We start from the raw sequence: 17,680 nt of genomic DNA, 5'->3' as shown, positions 1-17,680 counted from the left end.
TAAACATCTAAATGAAATCACCGATGCAGCGGAAGTCTCGGCTACCCTCAAAGAGCAGTGTGACATCGACATAGCCAGTAAAAGAAGAACGCGGAGCAGCATTCATAGAGGCAAAGTTAGCTCTCAAAAAGGAAATCAAGAGTCGGAAACGAACATGCTTGATAGTCTATGCCTGAGAGAGAGGAGACAGTTCACTGACAGTTGGCATGTTTTCTTGCCTTCTTTTACTTCTTTTTCTAATTCTTGGATTGTGCACAACGGTCGGATGAACTTATTTTGGAAAAACGATATAAATATGAAAAAATCAAGTTTGCAAACACACAACTATATTTAGGTATTCAATTTTTTAAAATGTGAAATCATCGGAAATCACCTAGAAATTTCATTTACTTTTACTTGAATTTTGACGATTTTTCACGCTCAGTCCTTCGAATGTGCGGGTTTCCAGTGACAGTTGGTGACAGGTTCCCTTGACTTTTGGGAACTCGCAATCTAAGTCAGCTGTTCCCTCTCTCTCAGATTTATGCCAGAATACCAACTCGAGTCCTTGTGGTGACGCCTACAGAGTGGTAATAGGTAACTGCATTGTTTTGATTTTATGGGATTTTGACGTTTACTGGCCTTGTTGTTTATAAATTTTATGTAAGAGTAAAAGAGAGAGGAATATTTATGTGCAGTGACCCATGGCTAAGACCTGGGAGCTAAGACCAAAGGTGTCATACTGCCCAAGAGAAGTCGGTGGAGCTGCTGCGATCGATAAATCGAGGTAAAATGGACCGGTTTTCGAACTGGCGTTTGCACCGATGTTCACTTTACACGAAAACAGATTACAAGGAGAGTACGAAACCGCCTGAACCAACGAGTTCGGTGTTCGTTTGGGAATACTGCTCTCTCTCTCTCTCTGTTGTTGCGATGCTCACCTTTACTCACGCTTCAAATGAACTCTTGAGGTATCAGGTATCAGAAGGCCGGCTCCAAAGGCACGTTCCCCACCAGTTGGGAGATTTGTGCCATCGCCATATTTGAGCCTATTTCATCATCCCTTGAAGAGGGACGATCGCATAAGCGAAATGAGAGCATGTAGCTCCATACCACAATGGGTTCGAACAGCGCCCTAAAAAGGGCACTGCAAAACGCATGAGCGTAAAGAGAGCCTATAGCTCATTACCACAGCGGGTTAAGAATAACAGGATGTCCTGAAGATTCAGGCTTCTGTATTTAGTTTCACTTAATAAGTGTTTACCAAGTAATTGGAATCGCATTTGCGCAAAAACTGGACGGTTACATATCAGGTGATACGAAGTTCCATAATCGGAGTCACAACTATCACACACAAATGAGTCAGCACGCTGAATATTTGCCATGTGATAGTTGAGTCGGCAGTGGCCTGTCAACGCTCTGACCAAGAGACTGCAATTCTGCTTTGACAGATTTGTCAAATACTTCGCCACCTTTGGAGATGGCTCAGTAATATACAATATTGTTTGACGACACGACTCCAAACTATTCCAATATTGCTTGTGCTGAGTTGCCGCCCAAGAGTTTATCTGAAGCTTCACCCAGCACTTCGAAATTGGAATAGCCGGCTCAGGGCCAATGAAGTCATGCGATGCTCCATCGCGAGCTAGCTAATCAGCCAATTCATTTCCAGCGATGGAAGAATGGCCAGGTACCCATACAAGGTTTACAGAGTTGACTGAATTCAGTTCCTCAATTTGAGTTCGACATGCGATAACAAGCTTCGACCTTGAGTTGGCCGAAGCGAGAGCTTTTATAGCAGCCTGACTATCTGAACAGAAGTATATGACTTTACCCATTACGCGCTGTTGAAGTGCTGATTGCACTCCACACATAAGAGCAAATATTTCCGCCTGAAAAACGGTGCAGTTTCTACCAAGTGAGTAAAACTGATTCAGCCTTAGCTCACGAGAATATACTCCTGCACCAGCTCTACCTTCAAGAAGGGAGCCATCAGTGTAACATACTTTATTGTTTGATATACTTCTTTCCAAATAGCCAGACGTCCACTCTTCCCGTGAAGGGAATTTTGTGGTAAATGTCCTGTAAGGAAAGTTACAAGCAATTGTGAGATCACTTGGAGCAAGGACAATTTTGTCCCAATTCACCAAAAGTGGAAATAACGAAGTGTGTGTAGATCTACGATTCACTGGATTTTTCTCCAGTAGATCCAGTACCCATAAACGGTAAGAGCAAGAAAGTGCTTCTTGTTCAAGATATATGTGTAGTGGCGCAACGTCGAAAAGGGCCTCGAGCGCTGCTGTGGGAGTTGTAGAGAACGCACCAGACATCGCCATCAAGCACATCCTTTGGAGATGGCCCAATTTTGATTGGATTGTTCTCACTTCGCCCTTTTGCCACCACACAAGACATCCATATGCCAATATTGGTCGAACAACTGTTGTGTAAATCCATTTGATATATTTGGGTTTGAGGCCCCAAGTTTTACCAAAGGTTCGCCGGCATTGACCGAAGGCCATACAAGCTTTTTTGACTCTGAAATCAATGTGAGCTGTCCATAAAAGTTTGGAATCTAGAATGACTCCGACATACTTTACTTGATCAGTCACATTAATCTCAGTGCCAAAAAGACGTAAAGGTCGAATTCCATCGCGGTTTCGTCTTTCCGAAAAAAGAACAATAGATGTTTTATTCGGGTTAACCGAAAGGCCATATTGGCGACACCAACTCTCGACTACCTGAAGAGCACTTTGCATCAGGTCGAATAGGGTGCTTATGCACATACCAACTATCAGAGCTAGATAGTCGTCGGCAAATCCATATGTTGGAAAACCGCAATTATTGAGTTGCCTCAATAGCGTATCTGCTACGAGATTCCACAAAAGTGGTGACAAGACTCCCCCTTGGGGGCATCCGCAAACACTCAATTTTCGAATCGCTGCTTGACGCAATGTCGAGAAGAGATGTCGGTTTTTGAGCATTTGATGAATCCAATTGGTAATCATTGTAGGTAGCCCATGGTTTCGTGCGGCTTCCAATATGGCATCGAAAGACACGTTATCAAAGGCACCCTCAATATCCAAGAAAACACCCAAGCACGATTGCTTCTGAGCGAATGCTTTCTCGATATCGTATACAACTTTGTGTAAAAGAGTCACAGTGGACTTTCCAGATTGGTAAGCATGTTGATTCACATGAAGAGGCATGTTTGCCAAATAAACATCACGGATGTGATGATCGATAATGCGTTCCAGACATTTCAGAAGAAAAGAGGTCAGACTGATTGGTCTAAAACTCTTCGCTTCCTCATACGACGCACGTCCTCCTTTTGGGATAAACTTTACAGTAATATCACGCCAGGATTTGGGAATGTACCCGGTAGCAAAACTGCTTACAAGTAGCTTTTTCAAAACATGTTTGATAGACTCAAATCCCTTTTGGAGCAGAACAGGATAAATCCCATCCGCTCCTGGAGATTTGAAAGGAGCAAAACTGTTAAGTGCCCATTGAATCGATTCAGTAGTTACGATACTGCGAGCCGAGGCCAGAGACTCGTAACTACATGAAAAGACATTTGGTTCATCCGTAGATGCTATGTCCACACATCCGGGGAAGTGTGTATTGAATAAACATTCTAAAACTTCTTCATCGGAAGAAGTAAAGTCACCATTAGGTAAGCGAATTTCGTTCACTTGGAAATCCTTAGATTTTGCAAGAATTTTGTTCAACCGACTGACTTCACTCAAACTGGAAACATTTGTACAAAGGTATTTCCAGCCGGATCGTTCAGCAGAACGAAGAGCCTTCTTGTAAGCCTTGCGAGCTGACTTGAACGACTCTGATCCAGCTGAACGGCGTCTGTTCCAACTCCTTCTACATTGTTTCCTGAGTCTAGTCAGATCGGAATTCCACCATGGGGTCCCTCTTGTAGTCTTTACAGACCGCAGAGGACATGCTTCTTCAAAAGCTTCCATAATGTAGGATGTTGTAGTATCAACGGCATCATCCAGATAAGACCAAAGGTGCCATACTGCCCAAGAGAAGTCGGTGGAGCTGCTGCGATCGATAAATCGAGGTAAAATGGACCGGTTTTCGAACTGGCGTTTGCACCGATGTTCACTTTACACGAAAACAGATTACAAGGAGAGTACGAAACCGCCTGAACCAACGAGTTCGGTGTTCGTTTGGGAATACTGCTCTCTCTCTCTCTGTTGTTGCGATGCTCACCTTTACTCACGCTTCAAATGAACTCTTGAGTGTGCCGTCCGAACAAGACAGTCCTTGGGGAGTTGTGAGAGCATTCTTTTTTATGGAATTTTACTCTGTTGTGTTTTGTGCTGCATCTTCCTTGTTTATTTTTCGTTGCCTCTCTGCTTCGCATTTTTTCGCTCTCTCGCAAAGATACAAAGGCGGAACGCTGCTCTAGAGTATGTCATGGAACTCTGATGATGTTGAGGAGTATTATCAAGACTGACAAACCCATGCCCCCCTGTGCCGTATGCGGCAGATGAAGGAGAAGAAGTGACGAGGGTGAAGAACGAAGAGCTGTCGCTGCATAGATCAAGGAATCTTTCCGGATGTATAGAAGCGACAGAAATTATTGCTACTACCAAAGGCGGGGAAACCACCAGGTGACCCGTCGGCGTATAGACCTATCTCTCTACTAAATACGACGGGCAAGTTGTTGGAGAGTTTGATCCTCAACAGGCTTGTATAGTATACGGAAAGTGCGGAAGGATTGTCCAACAACCAGTTTGGATTCAAGTAAGTCTTGGCGCTATCCAGTCGTACAGCTGAGGGGGCAATCGAGTATAAAAGAAGCTGCATCCGTTACTGCGCGGTTGTCACTCTGGATGTGAAGAGTAACAGCGCAAGCTGGGAAGCGAAAGCCCACGCACTTCACTGTCTTGAGGTACCGGTGCAGTTGTGTAACCTTCTAGTTCTAGAAAGCAATTTTGATGGTAGGATTCTACTGTAGGGGCCCAGATAGCCGTAGCGGTAAACGCGCAGCTATTCAGCATGACCATGCTGAGGGTCGTGGGTTCAAATCCCGCTGGTCGAGGATCTTTTCGTAAAGGAAATTTTCTCGATTCCCAGGGCATAGAGTATCTTCGTACCTGCCACACGATATACACATGCAAAAATGGTCAATCGGCAAAGAAAGCTCTCAGTTAATAACTGTGAAAGTGCTCATAAGAACACTAATATGAGGAGCAGGCTTTGTCCCAGTTGGGACGTAACGCCAGAAAGAAGAAAGATTCTACTGTATGACACAGTGGAGCGGCAGAGAAGCGTTCGGGATTACCTCAAGGTTCAATTCTGGGCCCGATGTTATGGAATGAATGGAATGGAGGAATGGATGAAGTCTAGGAAACTAGGACTGACCCAAGATAAGACTGAGGTGGTGGTGATCAACAACAGCAAGTCCGAGCTACGGGCGCTTATCTCGGAAGGTGATTGCACCATAAAATATAAAGTCCAAGCAATCCCTTGGGGTAATGATCGATGACAAGCTCAGCTTCGCTAGCCACGTAGAATATGCCTGTAATAGGGTATCTACGGCTATAGCGGCACTTGGAGGATGATGTCGAACAGCTCAGCTGATATTACCAGCGCCAATCGGGCTCATAATTAAGGAAGATGTCCGCAACGCGTATAAAGAGACAACGTTTAGAGGTTGGCGGCAGAAATGGGATAGCTCCACTAAAGGTAGACTCATCGGCTAATACGAAATGTGTAAGATTGGTATGAAAGAAACCATGGGGAAGTGAACTACCACCTGTTATCTGTGCATTTCCAAAAGACCATACAAAATTGAAACTTATTGTAAAACCAAAAACCAAGAGGGGCCTAATATAAAAAATAGATCACGTGGCTTATGGCCAACCTCTTCAAGATCCAAGGAGGGACGTGTGACATAAATTAGAATCAGAATTCGATGAGAAAAACCATCGAAAATATACAGCTGGGAATAACTCTAACCCTTCCTTAGCCGAGTGGTTAGAGTCCGCGGCTACAAAGCAAAGTCCTGCTGAAGGTGTCTGGGTTCGATCCGCGGTCGGTCCAGGATCTTTTTGTAATGGAAATTTCCTTGACTTCCCTGGGGCATAAAATATAATTATATTTGTCAAACGATATACGAATGCGAAAATGGCAACTTTGGCAAAGAAAGTTCTCAGGTAATAACTGTGGAAGTGCTCATAAGAACACTGAGCTGAGAAGCAGGCTCTGTCCCAGTGAGGACCTTATGCCAATAAGAAGAAGAATCCTAATCCCACTGGTCAATGAGTTATTATCTCGTGACACATCGTCCATCAACAGTCAATTATCCCTTACTCGATATTAGATATGTTTGATGAACATACAAAAACAACTCTTTTACCGCTTGAACAAATACTCGTTACAGTTGACTTAAATTATCGTCTCAATTTCAGGTACACTTTATAGTTCAATGTCTATCGATTTGCTTAAACCAACTGAAAATGATTCGGAAGGAAGTCGTATGGATAGAGCAAAACTAAGAAAGCTGGAGCCGGAATATTCATCAACGTGATAAAATTGAAACTTGATGTAAATTATGCATAATTACAACACGTACGCATCGCCACTGATGGGGAGCTAGCGCGAAGACACTGCTAGCGACGATACGACTGCCTACTCCGAAACAGGCTCGACTTCCACGGCACAGAAGTGGAAGTCTTCTTAGCCTACAGTAGTGACTCAGTGAGTAACGGGGCGGATGGGTCTGGCCAGGCCGCAAGTGTTTTTGGGTGCAGCTAAGCGTGGCAATACACGATGGCACATATATTGGGTCGCCTAATGAACCATTCGCCTCGACTCAAGCGCAACCAAAGTCATTGATTTAGATATATACAGTAATGGACATTGCATTTGCAACTTTTTCGATTTTCTAAACAAAATGGTCTATTCTAGAGAGTTACATCTGCGTTTTCATGGACCGATTTGAATGAAATGTTTAGTTATTCAGACATAACTTGAATTTCAACAAATAATTTTGAGACATTTTCTCCAATCACTAGTCCACTAGTTTGAATTTTTGGACAAACCTTATTAATTAACATAACTTTAAAAAAATAAGGAATTGCTTCAGAGTATCTTAAACAAAATTGTAGATTTTGACAGGATGAACATTTTTACTATTCGAAACCTCTGAGTAGTATCTCAATAAAGAGAATCAAACAAGTAGAGTTGTGTATTGTACCTTTTAATTCCGTCCTAATTGCCTATCTTTTGACAGATACGCGTATTTCGACTACCACTTGTAGTCTTCTTCAATGCCAGTTATTCGCATACAAAAATGTAGATACACTAAAGAACTATAGTAATAATCGAATTACGCGTATCTGTCAAAAGATAAGCAATTATGGCCGAATTAAAAGGTACAATACTCAAATCTTCAGTTTTGTATTGGGTTTTCTTATTTTGAGATAAATTGTTTATAATTATTTGTCAAAAATTCTACTTTTGGCAAATCGTTATTACTGTTGAACTAATTCGAAAAATTACTCAAAAATAGATGGTCATATTCATGTTATGTCTGAAAACTATCAAAATTCCATTGAAATCATTCCATAAATAACTCAAATTCACACCCTTCAAAAATTACAATTTGGCTTGTGAAATTTAAAAAGTTGCAAATGTTTTGCCCAATACTGTATGTACGTGCGGTACGGCTCTAGTGCACCGATCAATGATTCCACTAAAAGTTGTCATTCAAGACAAATAATTGGCGAACAACGTTCAGTTTCCGATGGAGCAAAAAAAGGAGAAGTAAAAGCCACCTACATTTCGATAACGTTGAGTAGTTTTTTTTTTCGATTGTAAAAAAAAAGAGAATGACTTTCAAACGAGACAACGGTTGACGATGACGCGATATCGCATACTAGCTTCTTCGTCAAGCATCCATCGAATCTTCTTAGATTATAAGATTTCCTTTTCAATTTCAGGTTACCCCAAGACGACTGGAGTTAATGCTAGCAAATCTATATGCAACATGTGGGGGCGTAATAGGTAATACGATTGACATAGATCCACTTCGTCGTCGATTTGCCACCTAAACATAAAACAAGCTCCATCATCCAAAGCCGAATGTTACTCAATGAGCCATTCTCACCGGTCGATTTGCTAACATAGGATATGAACTAATATGGATAGGTAGAATGACTAATAGTGTGTATTGTTTGCACCCAACGCAGCCCATCTCAAGCTGTTGATACATAGGTGCAGTGCAGATCTGTAAGTTTTCAAACCACGTTTACAGGATGTGCCACTATTTTGAACATCGAAGTTATAGAACTTATTCATATATTGCTTAATTTCGAAACAATTTTATTTTATTGATTTTTCCTGCCATTTGCCTAGTGTAAAGATCCTCCATTTATTGAACTTAGTGTTCTAATACATTATTTTATTAATAATCTATAATAGATGTCTCGCGTAAAAATTCACAAGGACCAATCCTCATATCGTTGGGTTTGAAAAAAAAATCGATGTGAATTTTGTTAACCACATTTTCAATTCGTATTTCTCATAATTCAAATCAACCATTGTAATTTCTTGCTCAATGAGTAACGATTTATTATAACTAGGGTGCCGGTGCCATTTGTGAAAATTCAGCTATAAAAAAATCATAACAAAATAACGAAAAGCCTTAACAGAGATCTTCTGGCGTCAACAGAAAGATTTCAACCTCTACTATATGGGAAAAATATAAAAAGAGTGATAAAACTAATTTTTTGACATAAAATCGCTTGAGCCACTATTGGTACACGTGTTCCAGTAGTTGCGCTATTGCTCCAGTAGGTCTTCATTTTTATTCATCCATTTAAGGCCGCACGGGACGTCATCATAATCACCCTATCCATTTGAAGAAGCAAATCCCAAGAACCACTCCATATATCGATGCAAAAATTGTATCACTATGATTCTATATATGTAGTGCACAACCCAATAGATTTTCAGCTTCATCGGTTCACTAGAATTCGAGATTTGCTTTCACAAAGTTTTGATGATAATTGTTAGAGTGAGACAAAAGATAGGGAAAATAACACGGTCTCCCGTGTCGCCTTAAAAAACTGCTTCCATCCGTTGATCCACTACTGGAAATATTTTGCATAAACTTAATTATTTATATGACTTTTTGATAATATAAAAAGCTGAAAATTGGCAAATCGACTAAACTAGAGGCGATCTATCCACCAAAAATAACATATGTCGTTTCTATAAAAAATGTATGTTTTATTCCATAGTCCTATCTACTGGTACATTACAACCATTGGTACCGGCACCCTAAACGGTAATAATCAATTCCATTAAAAAAACTGACATCAATGTAGATAAAATATGAGTTTAAATTTTCAACCAAGCATTAGCCTTTTTATAGGCCAACTCGATTTTTATTAGCGTGCATTGGCCCCTTTCTGTTTACTTCGAATGAAGTACACAATGCTCAGGTCAATGAATGATTTGGAAACAAGCAATTATTAGCCGTTTTGAAAATCGGATTTATAACAGTAAATACTGGACAAACATTAGAGAAGGACACATCGACATTTCTAAACAAATATTTTGCAAGGTGCTGTTGAGCCCAATTTAATCCGCTCACGCTCACCAATACCACTATCAGGAAGATCCAACATTCATCTTCTTGATATTGGTGTTAGCTTGCGTGGGCGGGCTAAAATAGGCTCAACAGCAATGATTCAAAAAATGGGGCAAAGACCTCTTGAGACCTCTTCAAATATTTGCTGTGAGTTTTAAAATTATGTTACCAATGTTTACATGGTTGGGGAGTGTTGAGAGATGCTATCGAAAGGCATAAAAACTCAGTTTCTTTACAATTTGATCATTGGTCATTTTGAAATGTAACGCGAGATATTTTACTCGTAAACCTGGTTTATAATCCATCGCATGAATGTGTAAAGTAATCACAATGATTGATAGAACATGGTGATCTGATGGCATAGGATGAAATTTTGATTTCGGCACCCTGTACTGAAAAGGTTAAGTACACTATTTGTGATATGAAGATAACTCGAAACACCTATCATACTTTTGCCCGACAATTGTAACAAAAATAATAAGGTTTTTCGACAGAGGGCTGATGGGCCATTGGAATCAGCATGTAATAAAGCAGTAGAAGACATGAAACTTGTCAGGCTTCACAATCCACAATTACAAAAGGCGGCGAGAACAAATCTCTGGTACTGAAGGGTCTAATATTTTTTAAACGGATTCCCAGAGCGTCTCTTAGATTTCTTAGAAAAAATCTTCCTAGATTTCTTCAGGAGTTCTTCACAAAATCTTCAATAATACCTCCAATTAGGTATTTCTTAAAATATTATTCCAGGGATTCATGGGGGTTATCGTGAGTCAATGTTATTTTTGAATACTGTAGTTGAGTCTGACATATCTTCGCCATAGAGTAGAATTTTTGTCATATTTTAACTAACCCAAATAATGTACTAAAGCAACATAGACAGAAGGATCTGTTTTATAGAAGTCAGAAACAGTGTTGGATCGTCGCATATTATAGTGATAAACTGGTGAAAACCTTGGAAAATCACTTTTAATTGTTGAAAATAATAGTATGTTTGGCATTTTCATGGTAACAATAAAATATTTACCATGGTTTTGGGACCGGTTGTCCTACTTTTCCCCGAACGCTAGTTCCACGAATGGCCGTTCCCGAATATTCCGAATGACCCACTTTTCCGAAAAGTTTTTGGCAATCTTAATGTTTACTATTTACAATTAAATTTTTACATTTCAGACAAATGAACGTACTGGTCATCTGATATGCACCCTTCATTATTTGATTGGCGATTCTTACATGTTTTATCGTCCTCACTATTTTTGGCAACATGTGTATAGTCGAGAAAGACCAAAAACCTCTTTCATTCGATTGCTTATTGATCTTTGTAGTTCACCATCCTGCCACTAAAAACTATTTGAACCATACTACTTTTCGAGAAACTGGGTCATTCGGGGAAATGGTATTCGGGAAAAAGGGTCATTCGGGGAACTGGCGTTCAGGGAACCGGCATTCGGGGAAACGACAATCGGGGAAAAGTAGCACAATCTTGGGACCATTTGCCCCTTATAAGTTTGAAGTACGTTCATTTTTTGTTAAAGTTTAATAAAAAAAATAAATACAGAGATATATGAGCATTTTAAAAGAAAACGTTTTTCTTTTGGTAAGAGACAACTTAGACCAATACCAGCTAATAGGTTTTTAGCAAAACAAAGCTACTTTCAACCACGGCTTTCCAGAATAAACCGTTTATTCTAAAATATGTTTAAGTATCCAGCGCACCAGATATGAATCCATTCAATAATTTGAAATGAATGAATATTCGAGACAAGGCATGGGAAGAACGCTAGAGTTGACGTTTTAAAAGCTTCTATCACAAAGATATTGAGCTTTATGATTGCATGATAAAATTTTACGGTATGCTTTCAATTCCTCTCTAGTAAGAAGAAAGTACCACTTAAAAATCATGTCCAAATCAACAAACCGAGTCTAAACAGGCTAAACAACACAAATAATAAATAACATTTTAGTTTCGTTTTCATTTTCCATATAAAAATTACCATAAAATATAATATGAAGATTTTCGCAATTTTCATGGGCCATACTATACTTTCAGAGATCCCTGTACGATTGTTTTTGAGCTTATTTCAAAGTAATCTCAAGGTTTATTCCAGGGATTCCACCGTGTATGTTTTTTTCAGAAATTTTTGTAGAAATTTCATCAAGTATTTATCCAGAAATTCTTTTATGAATCTGTTTACGAATACTTCTATTACTTTCTACAAGAAGTCCATCAAAGATATCTTTCAAACATGCGATTCCTCAAGAAATTGATCTGGGGAGTCCTTCTTCTTTCTCTTAAAGCATTTTTCTATAAAATTTACTTAGAATTTCTTCAAGGTTACCTTAAAAACTGATTTTCACCAGAATCTCCCCAAGAAATCCACCAGATATTCAAGCAAATCTTCCAATTTCCTAATGTTCAAGACTGCATACAAGGGTTCCTTCTAAAATTCGTTCAGGGATTTCTCTATAAATTACCTATTTCACAAGTGTTTTTTTTTTTTTGGGAATTCTTTCAAAGAGTTCATCGAGGATTTTTCTAAGAACTCCTTTTGTCTCAGAATATTTTCCAGAATTTCTTCAGAAATGTATCCAGCTATTAAGGCATTTTTCCAAAGATTCTATTAGGGACATTAGTAAATATTGTTGTATGGATTTCTCCAGGTTCTGTCATTATTCATTTCATAAATTCTTAAAAATTGACCAAGACTTCCGAAGGTTTTTTAAATGAATGCTTTTTACCTGTATTCCTATTAAATGATTTCAAAAGAAATATATTCAGTAATACGTTCAAGGTTTCATCCAAATATTCCTTCTGGAATTACCCTAAAGAATAACATAAGTATTCCAGGATTAATTTCTGTATAAATTTAACGAAGACTTTCTACAAGACATTTATACAGATTTTCTTCATCTTTTTGAAGAAACTCTTCTCAAAAACTTCGACAAGCGATTACTACAAAAATTGGGCCTATGATTCCTCCATGAATTATTCCAAATACTTTTTTTTTATTCGAGCAGAAATTATCCGTTAAGGCTTAAGAATCCATCATTCAATCATCAGCAATCATCAAAAATGAAAAACAGTTTTTTCATTCATATTTAAAGAAATCCTCATGAAAATCTATCACTGCCTTACAGATGGCAAGTGTAAACACTATTTTCGGTCATTAAAATTACGGCATATTTTTGATTTCTTGCCTTACGTTTCAACCGGAACAGACCCCGCTTCTCAGTTTAGTGTTCAATGAGCACCTCCACAGTTATTCACTAAGAGCATCCTTTGCCAAAGTTGCCATTTTTGCATTTGTTTCTTTATGATGTCGAAAAGATCCTGAACCGACTCAAAATTACAATTCGTACAAGCTTCCTGCTTTACTGACAAGAATTGTCCATCTCCATGTAATTCAAGTTAAAACGATAGGAAATTTTATATGTTCTACTATTGAAGCCCAAAATCGTTATCGATTAGTCTGACAAGTAATGAACACGACATGAATTTATAACCGTACACAAAGGCCTAATGCAGTGGGCACAATCTAAATGAGCATCACATGTTTAGATCATAAGATAATAGCTTTGAATACCAAAATTAGGGACCGGTATTAGAATGTTAATCGCTTGTTAGCTTTCGTCGGCAACAACGTCCACCATTACCATAGTTCAGCTACATACGAGTTTAGAAGTTTGAATAGCAACTAAATTTTGATTAGTTAGTAATAAATTAGGAAACAATAAGGTGAAGATGAATCGAAGTCAAATATCAAATGTTCATGAACACAAATCTGGAGAGCCAAACATTAATTTAAGCTGAAATTAAAATCAATTGGTCACTAGCTGGGAGTGACCAATCGATTATGTTTTCTCATACGGGTTTTCGGTTCTCCAGATGTGTGCTCTTGGAAATTTGATGTTTGGCTTTGTTTCATCTTCACCTTAATATGATAAACCCATTCTTTCACAATAAACCATATGCTACTCAAAAATTCAATAAGAACCAGTAAAGCTTTGAAAGGGTGTTGACGTGTCTATCATAGAACATGATACAATGAAAATACTATCTTCATCAATTACCCGTCAGTCATTGAACTGTGTGGTACGAAAGAATGGATGCAATATAGTGAGGAAAACATATTATTCGCTAAGTATCGGTTGCTCATAGCAAAACATGAAATTTAGAAAGAATAATTACTTAATGTGCAATGGAATAGTGAGTCATGAAAACACATTTCAATACATATTTTTACAAAATATGCTCCACTACAAGGCTCTAGAACAATCGCTTGAACTCGAACGAAGATATGCCGCGACATCTGACTTAAACCACCAGAATGTGAAAAGTATCACGTTCCCCAAGATTCACCGACTTTCAGTGCACATGTTAAATCGAATTAGATGCGACAAAACCTAGCTGTATTTCGGTGGCATACCCGACAATCATTCGCCTTATCCACCGCGGAAGAATCACCAAAAACACAAACACAAACCTAATCTATGAATGCACTCTCACTACATGTTCATCGTCGTCGCGTGTGCGGCTGAGACGAGTCCGCAAATGCTGACGATGATTCATATATTGTGTTTTTCCGACCGCAACACCGTTCCATCCAATAATAGAAGATAATCTACACTCAAGTGATGATAAACTTTTTTTCTATATCGATTATCGCAACACCTTTGTTCAACAATCCAAAAGAAAGTTGCCAATATTTACCGTAATTTAGGCAGCAGAATAACTCAACCAGCTGTCAAAGTAGAGAAAATCGAAGAAACGCACACCGTGTAACTACTATACCTTGCTTATGCCGAAACGTAGAATCTCCTCTCGGCGTTGAACACTGCTTTACGGTACACACCACACAAACAAAGGAGGTCAAATTCTTTTTTGGAAAATGCCTCAACACTTCCCACTCTCCTATGGGGGAATAAATTGCTCTCCATGGGACTTGTATCAACATCGAACACCGAGTAGGGTGGAGGGTAAACGATTCATTGAACGAATTTGTTTACATTGAGAAGTGTTTTTATGAATAAATCGAGTTAAGTGGATGTGATTGAGGAATACTAATTGCAAAATATATTGAACAGGAACCAAAAAGAGACCTAACAAGAATAATTCTATTATTCAGGGTGTCTACTCGTTTATCAAAATGAAATTCCCTGATATTTCCAGGATTTTTCAAGGTTCTATCAAATAATTCCAGGTGCAAGAAATACTCTTATTTTATATGGCTTAAACAAACTAATGACAAATTTTAAAGTGTTTATAATTCAATAGCTATTTACTCTACTCTTTACATTTTTTAAAGCAATCTGGAGCTATTACAATATCCAATATTCTAATAATAAGGTGCTAAATATATCTAAGCTTAAATATTACTCAGTTGAATTGTATTTGATCATGATGATGTTTTCTATTTCGTTTGTAAATTCTCTGTTCGTCATTGTGAACTGCGTTCTCGTGCAAAAAGAAGATTATTCATCAATTTCCATGGGTTATTTGAACACCTGCAGGTGAATTCCGGCGCACATTTTCTTCGAAGAGAAGAAATTTTCTTCCATAATCCGCCAGCAAGAATATTTTCTTTTCTTCGAAGAAAATACGCGCCGGAATTCGCCTACTGACATGCAAAATTAATTCTTTTTTTATTAGTGACAATATTTTAACATAAAAATTCCGTTTACCGATGTTTCGAGAGTTTTTAATTGAATAATTGTTACGAAATTTTACATCAATAATTGTTCAATACCAGATTGTTTTTGCAAAATTGGATTTTTTTATATCAAATATTTTCCAATAATTTTATAAATGGTTACAGTAATCAGTAGCAAAAAGTTTGATTCCTCATGGAATCAGATCAGACATTTTTCTGAAAATATTTCTAAAACTATTTTAATTTTTCGTGACATTACGACAAATAAAACATTTTGTATTACTGTATGCAATTTCAATGATTTTCTCAAGCAATTTCAACAGAAATTATTTTAGGTATTCGCCCAAAGATTCAGATATAACTTCAAAGATTTCTTGAGGTTAGATAGATGGACAGAGTTCCTCCAAGATTTTTTTTATATTTAAAAATATAATCTGGGTTTTTCCAACGAATACCACAAAAATTACCTCATAGGCTAAGAGATTCTCTGAGGAATTTCTTCATATATTATTTCAGATATTCTTCAATAAAGCCCTTAGTCTCCCAAGATTTTAACCGGCGATTCTCCCATCAGTTTTTCTTGAACATCCTCCAAGACTACCGTTTCAGAGGTTGCAAATAAGATTTCTTTGGGAATTCCTCCAGTAATTCTAACAGATTCCTCAAGGAAGTTTTCAAAAATAAATTCAAGCATTCATCCAGGAGTTGTTTCACAGTGAATGAATGAATTTTTCCACAAAACTATGGAATTGAAAATTGAAAAAACTCATGACGTATTCCTATAGCAAATGGTAAACTTGTGTATGTTATTGTGTCAATCTTGATGAATAAGGATTTCTATAAGAACTCACTCTTGATGAAACTTTAGAAGATCTTCTAGATTTTTGCTAAGATAATAAAAAAAAACAAATCAGTTGAATCTCTTGATAACATATTGCAGAATTTTGTGAAGGAACTTCTTGAAAAACATCAGGCGAAATACCTAGATTGTGTAGGAATGATCGATGGATTTCATGGCAAAATTGCTGTAGTGTTATCTGGTGTGGTACATTTAATCACCTTTTGGAGATTCCAACAGGTTTGTTTACTAATGTTTGAAAGAACTGCAGTTATCCTGTTTTCCAAGAAAATTTGTAGAGAAACTCAATAATTTACTCGATTAACACCTTGTAGAATTTTCGAAGTAATTCTTTACAATAACCGTGAATGAAATAGCACAGCAATTCTTGTCGGGTTCCTTGAAAAAAAATCCTTAAACGAATTTTATCAAAAACTCTGGACCTTGGCGGGTTTTCTTGGAAGAAAATATGTGGAAATCTTTGGAAGATCTTTTAGAGCAACAACTAGAGAAAACTAGAGAGAGTAAAATAGGAAGTCCTAAGCTAGTCTTTGAAAAATTGTTCAATTAACCCATGAGAAAATTACCGGAGGTAGTAATGTTGAAGTGCTCAAGTGAAAAATACTGGAAGTAGTAGTGCTGAAGCAAATTCTGGAGAAATAGTTTAAGCATCCATTGAAAAATTGCTAGAAGAATTGATAGAGGAATCTCTTGAAGAATTTCTGGAGAGAACCCTGTACTTGTACCTGAAAGTATTCCAGATGAAATCTCTGAAAAAATCACTAGGATAATTCCTGAAGATTTTCTCGAGAAATATGAGATGAAATTTTGCACTTCAAGCAAAATAAGGAAGAAAGGGACTTTAGAGACCCTTTCGAATAAAATAAAGACTGCAGAGAACTTTCATCACAAATAAAGACTTGCATTAATATAGAGACCAAGTTTCCAAAAACAAACCTGCTACCAATCCTACAAATGAGAATCCTTTACTGATCAAATATAGAGATATTAAAAAAAAAATCATGTTTTGGTAAGTCGATAAAATTTCATAATCAAAAAAAATCCTCACTGAACAGCTGAAATAGTGGTTTGAAAGCGGCGCAGCCGAATTTTTTTCAATTCCAGATAAATTTCCAGCAAATACCTAGTAGTTAGCTCTGGGTTTTGATGCCAAAATTCTTTGTCGCGAACATATTTTATCATAAATTACAGACTCAAAATAATTTCCCTGATTCTGATCGCAATTCCCTGAGAATTCCAGGTTTTTTCCAGGTTGAATAAAATTCCCTGATAATTCCAGGTTTTCCAGGTTTTTCCAGGTAGTAGACACCCTGTTATTACAAAAGATCTAACAGGAATCAAGAAAATATGAAGAAACCAAACCGAATCCGGAGATACGAGAGATAAGGATTTATCAGAGCTAATGATGAAATGCTAATTTCTCAGTAAAATATTTCTAATACAGTACTGACCCGATTTTGTCTGCCCCCGATTTTGTAAGCTTTTTGATCCGATTTTGTCAGCCTATTTTAAATTTGTCAAAAAATGGTTATCGTCATGTTTTACCACGTTTACATTAAAATGATGATGTTT

General features: G+C 37.7%; 1 protein-coding gene across 5 annotated transcripts in view; it reads right to left on the bottom strand.

The window, feature by feature from the left end:
- LOC5564231 (microtubule-associated protein RP/EB family member 1) overlaps positions 1-17,680 on the bottom strand; it is a 51,421-nt gene that overhangs the window by 24,768 nt on the left and 8,973 nt on the right. The window contains exon 1 of one of the 5 annotated variants that reach the window (XM_021842654.1): positions 14,310-14,397. The exons of the other annotated variants lie outside the window; for them this stretch is intronic. The gene's annotated coding sequence lies outside the window, so the exon portion shown is untranslated. Of the gene's footprint in view, positions 1-14,309; positions 14,398-17,680 lie in introns of those variants that run through there. 5 annotated transcript variants of the gene reach the window in all.

The sequence above is a fragment of the Aedes aegypti genome, chromosome 2, assembly GCF_002204515.2.
Source record: "Aedes aegypti strain LVP_AGWG chromosome 2, AaegL5.0 Primary Assembly, whole genome shotgun sequence".
NCBI classification, from domain to species: Eukaryota; Metazoa; Arthropoda; class Insecta; order Diptera; family Culicidae; genus Aedes; species Aedes aegypti.
The sequence above is the reverse complement of the archived record's forward strand: the minus strand, read 5'-3'. Positions and strand labels throughout refer to the sequence as shown.